At 39.8% G+C, this 20,817-nt stretch overlaps 1 protein-coding gene and 1 non-coding gene across 2 annotated transcripts in view; both read left to right on the top strand.

The window, feature by feature from the left end:
* The window catches only part of RARB (retinoic acid receptor beta), a 772,903-nt gene that overhangs the window by 501,706 nt on the left and 250,380 nt on the right, over positions 1-20,817 (top strand). The gene's annotated exons all lie outside the window — the stretch shown is intronic.
* Positions 4,564-4,628, top strand: LOC114676563 (U7 small nuclear RNA). The gene has a single exon (XR_003727617.2). It is a non-coding gene; the product is annotated as a U7 small nuclear RNA (small nuclear RNA).

Below are 20,817 nucleotides of genomic sequence, written 5' to 3'. Positions count from 1 at the left end.
CCTGAATGACAACTGGGTACATAACGAAGTGAAGGCAGAAACAAAGATGTTCATTGAAACCAATGAGAACAAAGACACAACGTACCAGAATCTCTGGGACACATTTAAAGCAGTGTGTAGAGGGAAATTTACAGCACTAAATGCCCACAGGAGAAAGCAGGAAAGATCTAAAATTGACACCCTAATATCACAATGAAAAGAACTAGAAAAGCAAGAGCAAACACATTCAAAAGCTAGCAGAAAGCAAGAAATAACTAAGATCAGAGCAGAACTCAAGGAGAGACACACAAAAAACCCTCCAAAAAATCAAAGAATCCAGGAGCTGGTTTTTTGAAAAGATCAACCAAATTGATAGACTTCTAGCAAGACTAATAAAGAAGAAAAGAGAAAAGAATCAAACAGATGCAATAAAAAATGATAAAGCGGATATCACCACTGATCCTGCAGAAATACAAACTACCATTAGAGAATACTGTAACCATCTCTATGCAAATAAACTAGAAAATCTAGAAGAAATGGATAGAGTCCTGGGCACATACACCCTCCCAAGACTAAACCAGGAAGAAGTTGAATCCCTGAATAGACCAATAACAGGCTCTGAAATTGAGGCAATAATTAATAGCCTACCACCCAAAAAAAGTCCAGGACCAGACGGATTCACAGCCAAATTCTACCAGAAGTATGAAAAGGAGCTGGTACCATTCCTTCTGAAATTATTCCAATCAATAGAAAAAGAGGGAATCCTCCCTAACTCATTTTATGAGGCCAACATCATCCTGATACCAAAGCCTGGCAGAGACATAACAAAAAAAGAGAATTTTAGACTAATATCCCTGATGAACATCAATGCAAAAATCCTCAATAAGATACTGGCAAACCGAATCCAGCAGCACATCAAAAAGCTTATCCACCATGATTAAGTTGGCTTCACCCCTGGGATGCAAGACTGGTTCAACATATGCAATTCAATAAACGTAATCCAGCATATAAACAGAACCACAGACAAAAACCGCATGATTATCTCAACAGATGCAGAAGAGACCTTCAACAAAATTCAACAGCTCTTCATGCTAAAAACTCTCAATAAACTAGGTATTGATGGTACGTATCTCAAAATAATAAGAGCTATTTATGACAAACCCACAGCCAATATCATACTGAATGGGCAAAAACTGGAAAAATTCCCTTTGAAAACTGGCACAAGACAGAGATGCCCTCTCTCACTGCTCCTATTCAACATAGTGTTGGAAGTTCTGGCCAGGGCAGTCAGGCAGGAGAAATAAATAAAGGGTATTCAATTAGGAAAAGAGGAAGTCAAATTGTCCCTGTTTGCAGATGACATGATTGTACATTTAGAAAACCCCATCATCTCAGCCCAAAATCTCCTTAAGCTAATAAGCAACTTTAACAAATTCTCAGGATATAAAATCGATGTGCAAAAATCACAAGCATTCTTATACACCAATAACAGACAAACAGAGAGCCAAATAATGAGTGAACTCCCATTCACAGTTGCTGCAAAGAGAAAAAAATACCTAGGAATCCAACTTACAAGGGATGTGAAGGACCTCTTCAAGGAGAACTACAAACCACTGCTCAGTGAAATCAAAGAGGACACAAACAAATGGAAGAACATTCCATGCTCATGGATAGGAAGAATCAATATCATGAAAATGGCCATACTGCCCAAGGTAATTTATAGATTCAATGCCATCCCCATCAAGTTACCAATGACTTTCTTCACAGAATTGGAAGAAACTACTTTAAAGTTCATATGGAACCAAAAAAGAGCCCACATTGCCAAGACGATCCTAAGCCAAAAGAACAAAGCTGGAGGCATCATGCTACCTGACTTCAAAGTATACTACAAGGCTACAGTAACCAAAACAGCATGGTACTGGTACCAAAACAGAGATATAGACCAATGGAACAGAACAGAGCCCTCAGAAATAATACCACACATCTACAGCCACCCGATCTTTGACAAACCTGACAAAAACAAGAAATGGGGAAAGGATTCCCTATTTAATAAATGGTGCTGGGAAAATTGGCTAGTCATAAGTAGAAAGCTGAAAGTATATCCTTTCCTTACTCATATACGAAAATTAATTCAAGATGGATTAGAAACTTAAATGTTAGACCTAAAACCATAAAAACCCTAGAAGAAAACCTAGGTAATTCCATTCAGGACATAGGCATGGGCAAGGACTTCATGTCTAAAACACCAAAAGCAATGGCAACAAAAGCCAAAATGGACAAGTGGGATCTAATTAAACTAAAGAGCTTCTGCACAGCAAAAGAAACTACCATCAGAGTGAACAGGCAACCTACAGAATGGGAGAAAATTTTTGCAATCTACTCATCTGAAAAACGGCTAATATCCACAACCTATAAAGAACTCATTTAAATTTACAAGAAAAAACCAACCCCATCAAAAAGTGGGCAAAGGATATGAACAGACACTTCTCAAAAGAAGACATTCATACAGCCAAGAGACACATGAAAAAACTGCTCGTCATCACTGGCCATTAAAGAAATGCAAATCAAAACCATGATGAGATCCCATCTCACACCAGTTAGAATGGTGATAATTAAAAAGTCAGGAAACAACAGGTGCTGGAGAGGATGTGGAGAAATAGGAACACTTTTATACTGTTGGTGGGACTGTAAACTAGTTCAACCATTGTGGAAGACAGTGTGATGATTCCTCAAGGATCTAGAACTAGAAATACCATTTGACCCAGCCATCCCATTACTGGGTATATACCCAAAGGATTATAAATCATGCTGCTATAAAGACACATGCACACGTACATTTTTGCAGCACTGTTCGCAATAGCAAAGACTTGGAACCAAGCCAAACGCCCATCAATGGTAGACTGGATTAAGAAAATGTGGCACATATACACTATGGAATACTATGCAGTCATAAAAAAGGATGAGTTCATGTCCTTGTATGGACATGAAATAAGCTGGAAACCATCATTCTGAGCAAACTATAGCAAGGACAGAAAACCAAACACCGCATGTTCTCACTCATAGGTGGGAACTGAACAATAAGAACACTTGGACACAGGATGGGGAACATCACACACCGGGACCTATTGTGGGGAGTGGGGAGAGGGGAGGGATAGCATTAGGAGATACACCTAATGTAAATGATGAGTTAATGGGTGCAGCACACCAACATGGCACATGTAAACATTTGTAACAAACCTGCACGTTGTGCACATGTACCCTAGAACTTAAAGTATAATTTAAAAATAATAATAAGTAAATCATTAATATAAAAAATAAATAAATTAGTGGTTGCCTCCAAAAAGTGGAACGGGAAGGGAAAAAATGAGAGTTCAGGGTGTAGGGAATTTTCTTAAATTGTTAAATTTCTTTCGGCACCATTTTAATTATGTATGTATATTACTTTGACAAAGAAATTGAAAAGAAATATTCATTGTGGCTGATTCAATTCAAGTAACATGTGTTGGTCGCCTTCTTTTTTCAGATCAGTGTGAGTTGTGGAGAATGAGGAGATAAGAAACAATTTGGCTTTTGTTGGGGTTACTTAGGGAAGGGGAGAGACAGGGGTTAGAGGAGTCAAGAGCATAGGCTCTGGTATTAGGCGGGGGTGTGAATTCCAGCCCCCACCCATGCTGGCTGGCTGACCCTGGGCAACTTCTCTCTGCCTCTGTTTCCTCAGCTATAATATGGGGATGGTAATCACACAGGCGTACTGTATATGTTTGGTGGGGAGGCTTAACTGAGTGAATGGATGTTCAGTGAGTGCTTTGGTGTGTAGCACATTCCAAATGTTCAATAAGCAGCAGTTGCCACTCGATTTTAGATAAGGCCACACACATCATGAACTTGTAAGTACAATGCTAGAAGGCCATCCTAAGTGCCTAGAAGGCAGAGCCCACGGATTTTTGAAAATTAATTCCTGGATAAAAATAATTATCAGTTACAGGGCACTGATTATGAACTGAAAAGCTTTGCAGAAGCAATCCACGGTGTGACAGACCTCTGAAGCCCGGCATGTTGGCGTGTATTTTCTTGGCTTCTGTCTCCTGCCTTGTGCATATCAGGCCAGGTTTGGCACCTCATTACCTTCTCTCGGCTTCCCCAGTTCCATTGTGCAGTCACCTCTTAAGTTTTCTGCCCTAGGGTAACAGCTAACAGCATTTACCCCATCTTCTGGCTGTCAACTGAAAGGCCACTGTGAGTTCACTTCCTGAGAGGGGCCCTGCTGGAGACCAAATAACCCAACCAAATTGCCAGAATTTCACATTTACTTTCTGCAAGAGCAGACAGGGAAACTCTGTTTCTGCCTCTGACAACCTCATCTATTATGATCTCTGCTATATTCTCTTCTTGTACTGATATTTTGTCACCTATGTGACCAGGGAACAGTCCACAGGAAAACACAGGAGAACATGTAAAGCATTTAAATGTGGAAATATTTTAGTAGTGTAGCCATACATAAACTTTCAAAGTCTCATTAATAAATGTTCATTTATTTGAGTATTATTCAGCCTCTAAAACAAAGGTTTTTAAAACATACATAACAAGTGTTAAAGTTCTTTTAGAATTTTCCTAGTAGGTTTTTTCGGTTTTCACTAGAAGACACCCCCACTAGGGAGGGAAAAAAATATTCAAAACATGCTATGATCTTAAGAGGAAAAAAGGAAATAAAATTATGTATTCCATATGATCTTATCTATGTAAGAAGAGAAAGATAAAGACAACTGGAAGAATATAAACCAAAATGCTGAGAGAGGTCATTCTGGGTTCAGAGATTTAGCAGTTTTTCTTTCTTACACCTTTTCTTTTATATGTATAGTTTATTATGAGAACAACATATATGTTTTAAAAATAATAGCCTCAAGATAAATAACACAATTAAATTTAATTCCACAAATAACTTCAGTACTTACTATTTTCTATTATAATTTTAGGTGCTTTTAGAGTTCAAGGTACTTGGTAATAAAATGTATTTTATTCATTTAGTATTTGTTTAATGGCTTCTTATTATTGTCATTATTCCTTAGTAGATTTTAAACCTCTTGTGGGCAAAAATCAAATGTTAGACTTCTCTGTAATACAACTGCCTGGCCCAATTCTTCTTTGATATTAAATGCTTATAAGTATTTCAGCTTTGGAGCAGGACAAGGAGGGATGGTCCTTCCTGTCTGCCCAGTAACATATGATACTTGAAACAAATTTTCAACAATGACATTTGGACATTTATGGCCACCTCTCTCATTAGCTGGAATTCCACTGAACTAATCCTAAGTTCTAAGTTTAGTGCCAATTACCTAAAGGTTAATGTGGTCAAGCAATACCGGGAGAATTGGGGTTTTTCCAAGAAATGGTCTGTATCACATTATGTTCAGGATGACAGAGTGATTGACACTGTAGAACTGCTCACTTGGGAGACCCAGAGTGTCCTGCTGTGCTCCTCTCAGAGCAGGGTCCTTCTCGGTGAGGTTTAAGGGAGGAAAGATAAAGGACAAGGAAGTAAATGAAGCTGGGCAGAGTGTGTGGACGAGTTCAATAATTATTTATAAATCACCATGGATGCAGTGATGAACAAGTCCCTGCCCTCACAGATATTACTTTCTAGTAGAGCTAAACGCCATTAGATCTCAATGTATCAGAATGGGATGCCCCTGAAAAGTGAGAGATTTGAGACCATGTACTAAATTAGAAGAGGCAGAAACAAAAAATGTACATTTTGCTCATCTGTGGATATGTCAACCACTATCACCATCCTTTTTCTTACCCACCCCCACCCCCACCCCCACAAAAAGTTAGAATATATTCACTACAGAATAGCAAGGCAAAATATTCCATGTATCAACAATAATAAAGTATTGTGTGTATGAACATGATTCTCCAATTCAGAATCCTAATCACAACCATTATAGTTAATTTAGGAAGCTCTTAGGAATTCAGAGAGAATCTACAGCATTTATTTGAAAAGTTCCCTCAGTCTGTCAGAAGAGCTCATCTTACGGGGCTTTAGCAACAGTTACATTTAGCCTCACTTTCTACATTTGCCCTCTCGTTCATTCTACTCAGGAAAGTCGACTTCTTGATGTGTCTGAAATGCATCGACATCATTCCCACCTCAAGGCTTTTGCTTTTATTGTTCTCTCTGCCCGAAATGTTCTTCCACCAAATCTTTACCTGCCTCTTCTCCTCGTATTTTTCAATTAGTTGTTCAGACATCACCTCCTTACAAAGGCCTTTCATGACCACCCTTACTAAGGTATCCTCAGTCACCTCTAACCCTTTACCCTGCTTTATTTTTTTGTACAGTACTATTACCTGAAATTATAAATACCTTTTTTTGCCCTAGAATGTACATTCCAGGAGGATAGGTTTCTTGTTTGCCCTCTTCCCTGTCTACATCCCCAGAGCCTTAGAAGAGTAGGTGATTTAGAGTAGATACTCAGTAAATATTTGTTGAATGAATAAATGGATGAATTTAGTTGAACTAAGTTTACCTAGACAGAATAATCCAAAGCACGGGTCAGTTAGATGTAAAAATTGTAATTTATCTCTACAAACATTCAACACTAAATCTTTCATTGAACCATAGGTTTCACAATAAAATCACTGTTATTGAGCATTGAAACATGTGTATGCCTGCGTGTGTGTGGCGCACACACACACACACACACACACACACACACACAGAGAGAGAGAGAATTAAGCAAAGTACCAAAACATAAACGTTTTCTGAAACTCATGAGCTACATTTTGGTCACTTAGACCATAAAAGCGCTAGTTTCCTAACCCGTTGCATTTCAGCCTCCTTTGCAGCAGGCATCCCGTGGGAGAGCAAGAGATAGTATCTAGAGGCTGTGTTTACCAAAGGGATGCTCTGCTCTGAAAGTCCCCTGGCTATTGTCACACCATTTGTTTTTCATGATTGGAATGTGTGGCATTATTGAAGGGTGGGCTGGTGTCTAAATTGAATGGGTGAAGAGAAACAGACATTCTCTTTGCCACCTTTGTAGACAGGTGGCTGTGGAGTCTATGTACTGAATTACCCACTGTCAATTATTGATGGTTTGGCTGGAATCATTTACACTCTCTAGTTACTTTGACATCTAGCCAAAATGTAGCTGTCAGCCTGCTAGGAACCTCCCTTTTATCCATAGGGAAGTTCAAAAGAAAAGATTTAGCAAACCAAACTCATCTGCACAAGCTTTTGTGGATTTCTGGAAGATTCAGGTCATGTCGCTTATTCATAAGTTTAAGTTCATTCATTTATTCACTTAATTTTATCCAGGAAAGGCTGACATTCATCAGTTTTCACTAATACAACTCTAGTGGTTATTAAATTACTGAAATATTTGTGTAGCCCTTGGTAAGTGGCCACTACTCTGAGCCTTTCATCACCAGGGTCACCTCACCAGACCTTCCCAAAATCACCACTCAAAGGTTAGTTCTTGGCACAGCAGGGGACCTTCAAAACCAGGTCTCTGAGAGAACAGTTAAGGTCCATTCTGAGTAGCAGTGCCCACTACTTTCCATATAATAAATATTTGATTATTACCTCACCTGAGACTGTAATAGCAGTAAAACCTGCACTTGAAAGGTCTATGTTCATTACTTCATAAGAAATTCAAGACTAGCTCAACAGAAATGGAAGTCACATAATCTGAAAATATTAAATTGTTTTGAAACACCCTTAAAGGAGAAGTCTCCTGGGATCTAATTGTATTGCTTTGACCTACCAAAACAAACCTCACTTGCTAAATGAAGTTTAACCTAAAGCTGCCTCCTTCCATATTTTAAGCTTGGCCTGAAGGTTTCTCTGTACATTGTGAACTATAACAACAGGAAGTATAAATACTCCGTAGCCTACACTTGTGCCGGTCACTGAGTTTGGCCAATCAAATGTAGCCAGCTGTTTGAACCATGTTCAAATAGGGCAAACACTGAACTGTAATCAGTTCAACGCTTTCTGTACCTCACTTCTGTTTTCTGAACGTCACTCTCCTTTTTCTGTCCATAAATCTTCTTCCACCACGTAGCTGCGCAGGAGTCTCTGAGTCTACCCTGGCTCAGGAGGCTGCTGGAATCACAAATCGTTCGTTGCTCAATTAAATTCCTTTAAATTTAATTCAGCTTAAGTTTTTTTTTTTTTTTTTTTTTTTAAATCACACTCTGCCTAATTTGAGAGCATTTCCCCCCGCAAAAAAAAGACATTCTGGTTTTAACACATACACCCACAAAGGCACAGGGATCTTGCTGCCTTGGATCCTGTATTATAGACAGTTTGGATGTTAAGAGTCAACTGTATTACATTCCCAGGAGCCATAGCATTGCACCTCCAGAGAAGTTCTGAAGACTGGGCTCAATTAATCACATATACTGCAATGCTTGGAAACCTATTCATTTTCTAGGAAAAGATCATCCTCAACAGGCTCCACAAAACTACATAAAACTTGCATAACTCTGACTGCAGTTTTTATGTTGCAATTTAGACAATTTCTAAAAAATAAATAAGAGGCCTGCTGTGGAGCTGACCCAAGCTTGAGCCATGCAGAAGGTCCCGAATTGGTTTAAAGGCCCTGGCATGGACATAGAAAAAAGAAGACCTGCAGCCTACTAGCTGTGGGTACACAGCATGGAAAGCGAAAGAGAACAGGTGGGATGAATATCAGTGATAGTAAAGTGCAGAGACCTGCTGACATGTTTCTCCCTCCCAAGAAGAATGAGGAGTTTTGGTGCTGATCAGTCACTACACTGGGCTGACTATAAAGGACTCTAAAGACTAATGGAAGAAAAATAGGTGACTTTATTGTACTACTGTACTTACCTCATCATGTTGTTTTAGTAATTTTTGTTTCTGTAGGAAGCTTCCCTAGTGAGTTGCTTCTGCCTCCCCGGTGTGTAAGTTCAATTTGCCATTTATTTGAGTACTGGATAGAACCATCCCTCCATGCTAAGCCCTGCTTTCTTTAAAATTTTAAGTCCAGTGTTCACAAGTGATGAGCCACCACCATCAGGCTTTCTTTTGTAGAGAAAGGAAATAGGAATGCATGTTCTTATCAGTTCTTATGCCTCTGGTTTTATTTTACAAGCAGCCTGGACATGTGAATTAATGTGTGGCTCTGACCAAAACAAAACATTACTTAGAAGCAAGTGAGGACTTTTTTTCTCCGCTTAAAGTATCTGGCTCTACAAAGCAGGAAATAAATACTTTGCCTCACTTCAGCATTCCTGTCCTTGGCAGTTGATTTGGCTAGACAGGTGATAAACAAGAGAGATTTTAGGGGGAAGCTCTGTCTAGGGGAGAAGGAATAAGAAGGAAGTAGGTCAAAGCCTGGCAACGAATTTTAGGAAGGATCTCGCTTTGGAGAAGCTATTGACAGAGCTTGAAGCAAATGAAAATCAAGTCTCAATGTATTCAGCAAATAATTATGAGGAATCAAGCCGAGTAGAATTGCCACTCCAGGTGAGGTTATCTGAGTGAGTACAGAATCATTCTCAGTAATCATTTTATATCAGAATTATCAATCAAATCTTCTGCAGATATTCTCTGCATAACCTCATGGGTGCGGAATTGTGAGCTATATAGGCTTTGTCTTTGCCTCTCAATCTGTGTTCATTGGAAAGGACATGCAGCCAGCAGAACATAATTAATTGAACATTCAACTTTGCCTCTACAGCTTCCTCCATGTTGTACCTGAGTGAAGCAAGACAACGAGTTCTGGGAGACCAAAAGTCTTCTCTTACTCATATTTAAACTGTAGCATCTAGGACCATGCCTGGCATGAAGCAGACCTTTAATACTTGTCTCTGGAGTGCTCAAAAGAAAGAAAGAAGTACAGAGGCTGTTCATGAAGTCTGGAAACATAGGTGAATATACATAAGATCATCAAGGACGTCTTCCATCTGTGAAAAAGTGAAATAGCATTATCTGTGTTTCCAGACATTGTGAAATACTGGGTAGAAAAAAAGTTGTGGAACTCATGGTTTTTTCAGGGTGAGAGCCAGAGGGAATTTGCCACCTATTTTGTCTTCAGCAAAGACTTCCTAGAAGAAGTTTCAAAGCTCTTTGAATAAAGCAAGAGGGCTTAAAAGTTTGCCAAAGGAAGGATTGGGGTGAAACATGGACAGGAATTGATGACTTCTCTCTGTGGTGTGACTTACTCTCCTGTTCATCTTCCAAGTCTTTATTTAAATCAGTGGTTCTCATCTGGGGGTAATTTTGCCCCCAGGGATATTTGACAATGTTTAGAACTCCTTTTGGTTGTCACAACTGGAAGGGAAAGCCACTGGTGTCTAGTGGGTGGAGGTCAAGGGATGCCACTAAACCTCCTACTATGAGCAAGACAGCCCCCCATAACAAAGAATTATCTGACTCAAAATGTCAAAAGTGCTGAAGCATACAGGCCCTGGTTTCATTGAGCCTTGGGAAAGCTTTTCCTGACACACCTCAAACTAAGCTGATTTCCTGTAATATCCTCATTTTACTTTGTACTTACCCTACATAGCATGTACCACAATTATAATTAAATACATTGTATCTGTCTCTTCCACTAAAACAACACTTCATAGAAGAAGAAATGTATGTATCTTGTTCCCCATTGTATTGTAGCATCTATTACGATGCCTAACACATAGTAGATCCTCAATAAATATTTATTGAATGAATGAATGAATCAAGAAATAACTAATATGGAAAAATAAGAAAAAGAGATACTCAAGTTGTTAAGCAGAGTTGCAGTTTCAGGAATCACCTGAAGTTTGACCAGTGATCTTGGATTTCTCCATTTCAGTTAAAGAAACTAATGAGTTCAGTCACAATATGAAGGGAACATAGAACTAATAAACTAACATTTTTAATGTATAGATTTATTGCAGTATTTCAGCACTTTAGTTCTTTATCACTAAAGGAACTTGGATGCCAACCCTTTCAAAAAATCTTTGGGAGTTGAACCAGGATTGATCTTGTGGCAGAGAATCTTCATCGGCTGCTAGGACAGCCATTCAGGCTCACTTTCCCATTCTCTCTTACAGCCGTGTGACACCATTCTGGTCAACAGGATAAAAAGCAGATCTGCTGAGACAGGATTTCTGGGAAAGCTTTTGCTTTTCTGTTAAAAGGGAGAGGCAAAACAAGTACCAACCTTCTTTTTGTTTCTCCTGGTTGGACCCAGTATCAGCAAACTGCCTATGCCTGCACTAATTATTAAATGAGGAAAGTATAGCCCACCTCTATTTAAGCCACTGTAATTAGGTTTTCTTTTACCTGCAGCTAAATGCAGCCCTACCTGATGATACATTTCTCTGCCTTGGTAGCTTATCTTTTTTCATGATCTTCTTAATGATGCAAAAGCAGAAACAGAGATGGTAGGTAGCACAGCTTGGCCTGGGCTTAATATCATCTGAAGTAGAAAGAAAACAGAAGGATCTAAAGTAGTAGAGGTTGTAACCTTGAAAGATTTGTGATGGAGCCCGGTGCTGCTTTGTGGTGAGTCTCAGAAAAAGAGATGCCAGAGCTCATGGTTTAAGAGGGGGCGGGGGAAAAGTATTCATAATACAGTGTAGCTGATTTCCTGTGTACATGTTGCAAGTACCTTGTGTGTGTGTGTGTGTGTGTGTATGTGTAGTGCTGAGGCGGTGGTTAGAATATGAGGGTTTTAGATGCGGTTTTTAAGGCTCTGAATGGAGGGAAAGACCTGAACACAAAGTGGCTACTCTACCAACTCTTGTGGATAGAGGCTTCAAAGCACTTCTACCATCTTCTGCTCTTCTCTCTGCTCTTCTACTCTAGGCTATGAGAACCTTGGAGGTAAGAACCATGTCTTGTTGCTCTCAGTTTCTCTGGTCCAGGAAGAGTGCCATGCCTAGACCATAATATCAGTCAATGTTTTCAGATTAAACACAGTTTTCTCCCCCTTTGTCTTAGAATGCATAGTTGTAAAAAAGAAGAGATGTAATTAAAGTCTGGAGGAGATTCGTTTCATTTCTTTCCCTCACTTCTGTTTTGTTGTTGTTGTTGTTGTTTGTTTTTACAAGCAATACTTCCTATATTTTGAATAGAACATGAAGCCCTGAGTTAGCCAAAATCCTTAAGAAAAAGAACATTTTTCCAGAAAATACACGTTGGAAAAGGAAATTTTCCAAAATTTATATTCCACAGAACCCAGTTCCTTAAAATAAATAAATTCTTTAATTTGAGCAATACTGGATTAAATAGTTACAGTCTTTGATACACTAATGTATGTTGTATCTTTCTAAGAGGTATATGGTTTGTTACTCTTCAAGGCCCTGTTTAACCCCAAAAGGATTCCAGGACAACAAATCAGGGAATAATGATTGTCTAATTATTAATATGTGTTCAGGTGTGGCAAAGTTTGGAAACTGCTGTTTTCGATCATAAGGCTTATGAGGAAAACACAAGGGCGTTGGTGAAGAAGGAACTAAAAGGATAAAAGGATAAAGGAACTAAAAGGCAGCTCAGAAAAAGGGAAACTCAAGCAGACAAAAAGACCCAGAAGTTATGATAGGAAAGTGTAGTTTGATGCCTGCCATCATGGTCTCTAAATGAGTAGCATAGCATGGAGACCAAAGAATTTACTTTGGCAGAAGCGTTAGGCTAAGGATCAGGAGCCTGGCAATGTACTCCAGAAACTTTCTTTAAATGACTTGCATCACTTCTCTAAACTAATTGCCTCAGGGGTGATGGGGCATATTAACGCCTTCATTTCTTCTTTCATGCAAACTTATTTGAAATGAGTTACAAGCTAAGTTGCTGGAGAACTTTTAAGTTATTTCAAGAAGATAGTCAAATCATATGTATGAAAAAATGTGGTGCTTTGTTTTTTAAAAAACTTATGTTTATTAATTTTTGTCTGAGGTCCCTGAGAATCTCAGGCAAGTTTTCATACTAACAAATTGAGAGCAGTTAATTTCTCAGTAGTGTTTATGCCTGAGAGATTGGTAAGTGGTTGAGCTAATTGACAAAATAACTTATCAAAATGAGTCTGCCACACTCTAGTGCGATATGCCTAATGATCATTGTGTCAAAGTAGGAAATTGAGTCAGCTCAGGAATGGGCCTCCAATTCATGTTTCAGAAGTGCTGAGTTTGGTATTTGTTGACAAATTTTCAAGTTCAGATAGACAAACACATGTTTTTTGCTTTTGACTGAATTTGAAAGTTCCAAGATAGGACCCCTGGAGCTATGAACATTGGCACAGCTTGGCAAGCTCCTCATTTTGGAAATACTTTGTGAAAACAACTTTGGTCCATCAAGTATTAATGCTATTTGATAAAAATCAGTTTTTGTTTGGTGTGTCTTTTGAAGCTAGTGTAACTCCTGGTCATTCTATAGGACTATAAAAGCTTTTTGGAATCAAATCCTAATCCCAACGTGTTTTTCTTGTTCATTTAAACCTTTTATACACATGTGGGAGCTAGAGAGAGTGGAGAGCTTTTAGGACTTAAGCTTAAATTGTCATTCTCATGCATGGTTTCTGAAAAGTATTAGGCATGTTTGTATTTGTAAGTTAAAGTAGACATTCATGGTCTTAAGCATTTTCTTTTTTCTCTTTATGCTTATTTGTTTGGTTTACAAAGACTATCTTAAAATGAGAGAGCAGACGTGCTGAAGTTTGGATTGCTTGACTTACCGCCTTGTAGAAAATATCTGTGGGTGTTGATTTTCTAGGTCAACCCCTGACTCAGGATCCTAAAGAGAAAAAGTGTTCTCAACCCAAACTCAATAGTATTAATACTACCACCAGCCCACCCCCAAGCCTAATAAAAAGCCTAAATAAACGGAACTCACAAAAGCTGAGTTCAGTGCTGTAAGAGTCAAACGTAACCTCTAGAGGTTTTTTTGGTTGGGGGTTTTTGTTTGTTTTGTTTTGTTTGTTTCCATGAAAAAGAAGCAGCTGAGGCTGCTGAGCAGAAATTCATAGCGCTTTATTTTTCCTCTTGGGCTGTTGTGCCCAGTAATCATAATATTGGCAAATAGAGTTAAACTATAAGAAATTCATCTGGCCGGGCAAAGTGGCTCATGCCCGTAATCTCAGCCCTTTGGGAGGCCGAGGTGGGTGGCTCACGAGATCAAGAGTTATATACCAGCCTGACCAATATGGTGAAACTCCATCTCTACTAAAAATACAAAAATTAGCCGGGCATGATGATGCATGCCTGTAGTCCCAGCTACTCAGGAGGCTGAGGCAGGAGAATTGCTTGAACCTGGGAGGTGGAGGTTACAGTGAGCCGAGATCGTGCCACTGTACTCCAGCCTGGGCGGCAGAGTGAGACTCCATCTCACAAAAAAAAGAAAAAAGAAAAAAAAAAGAAATTTATCAAAGGACTAAATTTAAATGGATTTAGGAAAAGCTAAAAAGATATTGTTAATCCTGTAAAGCTGAAGATTGAAGTTTCTCAGAGAGTGATTGTGCGTGAAATGAACCGTATCAGTTAGTTTTTGCTATCTAAGAAACACCTCCAAAATTCATTTCTTGAAACAGCCACCACTAAATATGTATAATTATCACATGTTAATTTTAAAAAAGAAAGGAAAAAAATGTTGAAACCACCATTTACTTTAGTTCTTGATTCTACAAAGTCTGCAGTTTGGGGCTGGCTCCAATGAGTAGTCTAACCTGGGCTGCGGCTGATCCATCTCTGCTGGGTTCACTCATGCGTCTGTGGTGGGTGAGTTGTGAACACTCTGGTGTAGGATGGCCAAAGCAAGGACAACGGAGACCTCTCTCCATATAGTCTCTCAGTCTTGTCCTTATTCAGAAACAACTTCCATACCTTTTCTGTTTATTTTTGATCTCTCCCTGTCTCTAAATTCTTTTTGTCATTTCCTTCATCTGGATCTTATTAGAGCATCCCCAGGGTCAACATCCTTTAGCTGGGTTGCCTGAATTTTCTTGAGACAGGGAGTAAAGTGAAAGCCAACATTTCTCCTGACTTATTTTTAATAACCTTTAGGGTTATTGTGTTTGTGTCTTTTATAGTCATCAGCCTCAAATGCTTTCAGGAAGGAACTACAGTCCAAACAAAACTAATTAATTAATTAGGTGGTCAAATGATTAAAAATTGATGGCTAAACAAATTAGCATTTTTATCGAATTTATTGCTTTTTATCTCTACTCCCTGTTTCCTGTATGTCTCAGATGAGCTCACCAGTCCCTGGCAATTTTGCCCTTAGAAACTTCATCCCGTGGCTGATGTGGGACATCACTTAAACTCTGCAGCCACTGCAGAATGTGCCCGGATTGTCTCTCACCAATTGATCAGGAAGCTCTAAGTGACTGATTGCTGCCTCCGTCAACACAGGATGTTTGGACATAGCTGTTTGGACAAGGCTGTTTGAGGCCCCCTACAAGACTTGCTGGCAGTTGGGAGGGGGACGTGGCCTAAGGCTCAAGGTTTGAAAGCAGCTACTCATCTCGCATCAAACAGCAAACCCTCAATGCTTATTGGGGAATCTACCCTGTGCCAGGCCCCCAAAAGGAGGCTCTCGTGAGCAAAATTGATACTAGCTCTGCCCTGATGGGCTGTAGTCAAGTTAGTAAGAGGATCATTCATGAGTGGTCTTCCATGTAGGTATACAAACTCTAATGAGTGTTGTGAAGAGAAAGCATTGGGAATATAGGTTTCAGAAGAGGGAAGCTTTAAAATTGTGGTGGTTGAGAATGAAGGAGCAGACTGACCAGGAAAACATGCCAGATTACCAGCTGGTAAAACTGACACCATGGATTTTCCCCCGGCAAGGTTTAGCTGTCCACATGCAGACTCTAAGAAATTGAACAATTCGATATATCCAGGGCTGGCTGGCTGGCTGGTTTCATGCTGGCTGGATCCAATGAAATTACAAAGCGTAAGGGAGTTCTGAAATGACACAATGTGGAATGCAAATTCAATCACGTAAGTGAAAAGTGGATGAGGCTTTCCACCCTTCATGGTGGGCTTGACCAGCTCGAGCCTATGACAAGGTAGAGCTGGCAATCCTGAGCTGTGGTATATCCCATCTGAAGGTAGTCATTGCCACTCACCTAAAAGCTATATTTGATGATAGTCTTCTACAAAAATTATCAACCACATATAACGAAATTGCCTTTAGGCATCCTTAGATTTTTAAATGACGTTTTCTCTATTTTATTTATTATTAGTTTCCTATAAAGTTCACTTTGTGCAGACTTCTTTTTCCAAACAGTGTCAAAGGAGCCCAAGTTAGCAGCTGAAATGCACAGAAAAGTATCACGGTAACAGAAACTTCAGGTTTAGACATTTTGTAAAATCAGCAAAGGGCCTGAAAGCTCATGCTATTTAAATCCATGCCAGTTTTCAGGATTTGTATTTTATGAAAAAGGGAATCAATGTGACAGGTGGAAGAGTGAATGCAGTGACAGCTCCAATCATTCACACATGTTCATCATTGCCTGCAGGACACATGGCAAATCCCAGCACTGGTGATAACGGCAGAGCACTCCTAGCACTGGTGATATTGCAGGAGTACGTACAGCACTGGTAATATCACAGAAGACTCTACTCAGGAAAGTTTATCTGATCTGGTCTTACTGCTTCCAATTAGTCTGGATTCCTTGAGGGCAATACTGGCCCTGTCTTCCCAGAATCATTGCAAACTTACTGATTAATGCACATTTTCCACCTGTTCCAGTCTTGTGTGGCCAACCTATATCTTCCATAATGATCTTCGTAGGCTTCATGGGCTAATACACCACACAGCTGATAGCAACAAGCTGTGAGATCCAACAGATGTTCCAGAGTTTAAATCTTGGCCTTAAACTTTTGATAAATTTAGGTAACCCCTCTGAACCTCAGTTTCCTCATAAGCCTCAGGTTTCTTTTAAACTATATAAAAACAGATATATAAAACTAAAAGATAAAATGAAATAATCTCTTAGATATTTTAAATTTTATTATCTTAAATAAAAATTTATTTTGGTACTCACTAAAATATTTTCAGTAATAATTATAGTGGGAGCATTGTAGTGGTGTGATTCGGAAGACAGTATAAAAGTGTCAGCTCTGCCCATTTCTTATTTGCTTAGGCTTGATGGCTTCTTTGCAGGAATCAAGCCACTTGGCCACTTGAGACAAGTTAGTGAAATTAAAAGCAGGTAATATAATTTGTAAATCCACCAGTGGGAATACATAAAAAATACTGCAAGCTGAAAGTGAATGAACAAGTAGGGATAATAATTGCAAGTCCTTTGGGTTGTGGAAATTGCACATGACACATGACCCACGACTTACAGAGCAGATAAGAACAGGAGAGTCAATATTAAATGTTAGTAAATTTAAGTGTTGGTGAATCTTAATGCTTTTTCTAAAAATTCAAAATAGAAGCTCTAACTTTTCTCCCTGAATTTCAACACGTTTAGTGGTTCCCAAACTTGGGTATGCATCCAAGCCAACTGGAGGGTTTGTGACTCCCAAACTTTCTGATTAAGTCCATCTGGGGTAGGTCTCAAGAATTTGCATTTCTAACGAGTTTGCAGATGAAGCCCATGCTGCTGGACTTAGGGACCACACTTTCAGAAACACTGCAGTAGAGCATCTTGAAGACTCCCCAGGTTGCATCCTCCCCTAAATCTTTGGTGTATGTATAATACAAATCTCGTCAGGATCAGTGCCATCAAGAAGTAATGTTCCCTTTACATTCCAGTTTAGATGACCCATTCATGTCCTACATTTCCCTTCCACCCACTCCACACTATCCATTACCCTTCCCCCAATGAAGGCGGAAAGGGTCCAGAGGACAGGGGAAGGATGGCGCGTCCTCTTTGTGAATGCAACTGACAGTGACTTGCACTACCTGGTAAATTCATGCCCTCAGCATGTTTCCCCAGGGTGAATTAATTGCTTTGCTTTTCCTTTTCCTTTGCATAAAACTAGGCAGATTTGTCCGTCTGTTTGAACAAGACTTTGTTGCCAGCACTTTTCGAGGATGGCCAGCATGTGGCTGCTGTATCAGGTTGATAGTGTCGTCAGGAATTCCAGGGTGGGTATTGTCGCTTGCATGGGGAAATGCTAACTGAGGTCAATTCTAGTTCAGCTTCCTACTTACAGAATTATGGCAGGACATAAGTTTGGCCCGTGTAAGATGAATAGGTCAGCAGAATCATATTGTCCTCCTAATCCAGGCATCTCTACTTTTAAGCCTTAAATCAGACCGTAATTTTCCTGTATTTGAGATCCAGCAATTCCTGTCCTCAAATGAGATATTTTACAATCAAAAGCACAGACAGCCAACCAAAAAATTCTAAACAAACAAAAATTTTAAACCAAAGGTGTACATTTAAAAGTTCTGTGTGTTTTGTGTCTTTTAATTTTGAAATTGAAAGTCTTTTTTTCCAATAATTGTTGCTGGGTAACAAAACTATCCCAACATTCAGTGGCTTAAAACAACCCTTCTGTTTCTTTGCTCATGAGTCTACAATTTGCACCATTCTTGGTGGGACTCTGCTCTGTGTAGGGTCAGCTAGGGTGGCTCAGCTAAGCCAGAACAATCTATTTCCAAATGGGCTCCACTCACTTTGATTGACAAGTTGGTACTGGAGCTGTTGGCTGGGACCTTGGTTTTCCTCTTCTGTGGTCTCACCACATGACTAGCTTGGGCTTCTCACAGCAGTTTGGTCTCGGGGTAGTAGGGCTCCTACAAGGTGCCTGTACCCAGCATGCAAAAGCAGAAACTACCAGACCTTCTGTAGGCTTAAGCTTAGAACTGGCCCATCATTCTTTGCATTACATTCTGTTGCTTAAAATGAGTCACAAAGCCAGCCCAAACTCAAGGAGAGAGTAGACACAGGGGCATGGACACCAGCAAGTGTGGGTCTTTGGAGCCCACCAGCCTACCACAGTCATGATGATGCTGGATTTTCCACTCCCTGCTGTTTCAGAGCTCTTTGCATTCCATACCACAATCAGGCCAGCTCAGCATAAACAGAGGCAGGTTGTTAATCTCAGGATGAACAATAGTGCTTCCCAAAGAGGGAATAGTGGCTTTGACTTTAGTTGAGAGAGAATTGTCAGAGTGCAAGGACATGTGTCTGCTGAACAGGCATCTCTGTTAACTTTCTGCCCAAACACTCTACTAGTTACTTTATCTCCCCTTATCCTGCCTCCTTTTTTCTTCATAGCACTCACCACTGCCTCATGCTTTATTAAGTAGTTGTTTACTTGATTATTGTCTGTTTCCCTCCAGTCAAAAGTAAAACTCCCAGGGGAAGACACTCGGTCTCTTTTGCTCTCTGCTGGATGCCCAGCACCGAGAGTACCTGGCACACAGAAAGCCCTGCATAAATATTTATTGAATGAATGAGTATATACATTTCATAACTGAAAATCTGCCTATGAGAATATGCAGACCTGACAACTTCAAAATAAGTTGCTATGATGCAGGGTTTATGGCTGAGGTTTGTCTCTCTCTATAGAGCCTGGGCTGCATGTCCCCTTGTTGCATACGGGGTGTACCCTCTGCCAGTTTCCATGGTGTCATTGTTCGGAGGTGTCAATGGACATCAATCATGGGGTTAGAGGGTTTTTCTGTAGAACCTCCAGTTCCTTGATTTGGCCAATTAGGCTTTGTGCTCCCGTTTCCAAACACGGAGGTGGGAGAAACATGAACCTGGCTTTATCTAATGCCTTAGTTTTAAGGAACAAGCATCTGGTGCAATGCTATATTATTTCCAATTAAAACTTGGATATCCTCATCCTTGCTAAGACTAGTTTGTGAACATTAGCTATTCATTCCTAAAAAGAGGCTTAACCAGATAGTTTTTCATTATATTCTTTCACTTGATGGAGAGGGACGGGCAGGCTGGCTGGCTTTCTTTGTTTTTCTTTCTTTTCTTTTTCTCTCGAGTTTGCTTTCTACTAGTCTATATATGTTTTCTTTTTTTCTATAGCATCCCTTTGAAAACTCGGTAGAGTTTGTTAGAATCCTCATTTGTGCTCATCCTCCTGTCCATGCACTCTTTCGATTGTTTATCAATCACAGAAAAATCAGATTTTCTTAATGAATATTATGCGCTTGTATCTCATTTGGTTACAGGTCACCTGGAACTGTCACTTGTGGGACCTCGCCTTTGAATGCCTAGTCTATTCCTTATCGTTTATGGAGTCTTTATCTGAAATCCATTTATTCTGGCTCTGTGCAAAGTGGTCCTCAGTGCTATGGTTTCCAACCATTTTACCAGCCCTGAAGACACTTGTGTGTTTTCAAAAGAGGTTAAAAAAATTGCTTTGAAAAAACATTTTAAATATTTCTGTTGGATTGTGTTCTAGTTATTTTCCTCCATGTCTTTTTGTTTTCCCTTGTTCCATTCCCCTCCTTGTCCCTAGTCATGCTTGTGTCACTGAAGTATGGCTCCTCTACTCACAGCAGCCTCAGCCCGGTCTGGCTGCACAAGGAGGCCATCTGGCTAAGAGTGTTCTCTAAGAGCACTAATGTGAGTGTTTCTGATTATAATAACCTTAACCAAGTTCTTCAAAGATGCTATAGCTGTCAGAGTTTTCTGAGCCATTTTAGATCCTAGGCCTAGAGATGCTAGAATATGAAGTGCGTTTTAAGTCCAAATAAGAAACCAACAATGTCCTGTAAGTTTGCACCCTCAATGCAAACACTGCTCCAAGGCACTTTCCCAAAACCAGCTGTGAACTAGTGAGTCTGGAGTTCTGCGTTGAAGTGGCCCAGTTGAACTTCTGAAAGTGAACCAAGGCGAGGCCATGGGCATGTTGGGACCTAATTGAAAGACTGTAAACCCAGTTCCCTTTTTCATCACCCCAGCTTCCTTT

This window comes from Macaca mulatta, chromosome 2 (genome assembly GCF_049350105.2).
Source record: "Macaca mulatta isolate MMU2019108-1 chromosome 2, T2T-MMU8v2.0, whole genome shotgun sequence".
NCBI classification, from domain to species: domain Eukaryota; kingdom Metazoa; phylum Chordata; class Mammalia; order Primates; family Cercopithecidae; genus Macaca; species Macaca mulatta.
The sequence above is the reverse complement of the archived record's forward strand: the minus strand, read 5'-3'. Positions and strand labels throughout refer to the sequence as shown.